The sequence below is a fragment of the Populus euphratica genome, unplaced genomic scaffold (genome assembly GCF_000495115.2).
Source record: "Populus euphratica unplaced genomic scaffold, PopEup_1.0 scaffold254.1, whole genome shotgun sequence".
Classification (NCBI taxonomy): domain Eukaryota; kingdom Viridiplantae; phylum Streptophyta; class Magnoliopsida; order Malpighiales; family Salicaceae; genus Populus; species Populus euphratica.
This window is the reverse complement of record NW_011500137.1, coordinates 18,765-19,999: the sequence shown is the minus strand read 5'-3', so window position 1 is coordinate 19,999 and position 1,235 is coordinate 18,765.

Sequence of the window (1,235 nt, the reverse complement as noted above, 5' to 3'; positions counted from 1 at the left end):
CACTTGAATTGATTTTAACATTAAGGGGAAATTACACAAATCCTCTCATGCTATCTTATTTTTTTAAAAAAAATACACTGGTTTATATAAAACTTAAGTCTTCATTGTATATATATAAACAGTGTATTTTTTATAATCTTAAATGAGTTTAGTCGGGTAATACTAGAACGGATAATTATCTCAAAAAATATATTTTAGGTTCAAATCACAACAATAAAAAGATATATTTTTATTTGTGAGTTATGTATTAAAAATATTATTTTTTTATCTTAAAATCATATATGTTTATATTGATAAATTTTAGTTTTATTCAAAAAGCATTATTAATCAATGAGATCATGATCTAAATACAAAATATTTATTGTCATTTGTATCACTAAATTATTTGGTTTTGTTTTGAACTTATTTTAAGTAAGATTTTTTTATATATAAATTTTATTAGACATGGTAAAGGTAATTTTAGAGGTGAAGAAGGTTAGAGCTAATACCTCACCTTTTTCCAATTTATTAAAAGTAAAAAAAGAAAAAAAATTGAGTTTTAATAAGAAGCATTGTCTCTTAATATTGGCTTGACATGTCTTGAAACTAATTTTCAATAACTTTTCCATGTTGCTATACATCACGTGGTTTCAAATTAATAATGAGATAGAAAAGTATATTTTATTAAAAAAATACAACTTAATCCTAAAACATATGAAAAAAAATCAAGATTTTAATAATCTTATTCATAAAGTTTAATAACAAAAACAGTATGGCAATGCAATACTTATTCTATTTTTATATTAACTCCTTCAGTCAAACATTTGCGATTAGATATCACTATCTAATGCCTCTTATATCATCTTGATCGATCATTTTCTATGTTGATGATAGATTGGTGTTGATATAGTATTGATTAGTACTTAAAAATATATTTTTATCAAGGTTTTATGTTATCATTTTGAACTTGAAGTATCAATAACTCCTTAAGTAGAGTATATTTTATAATAACAAGTCTGATAATATAAAATACCTTTAATTTATGATAAATGCTCATTTTAAATGCAGATATTCTCATAATTCAAAGACTTGATTGTTGTGATTAACTATTGAAAGTGAAAGGATAGAGAAAAAGCTAAGTTTACGAAGGAGATGCCGATTCACTTCAAATTCAAACACTGTTCAATCATCGGATCATATCTAGAGCTATAGATATTGGATTTTATATTAATTTATATGGCTAGAAAGATAAAAAA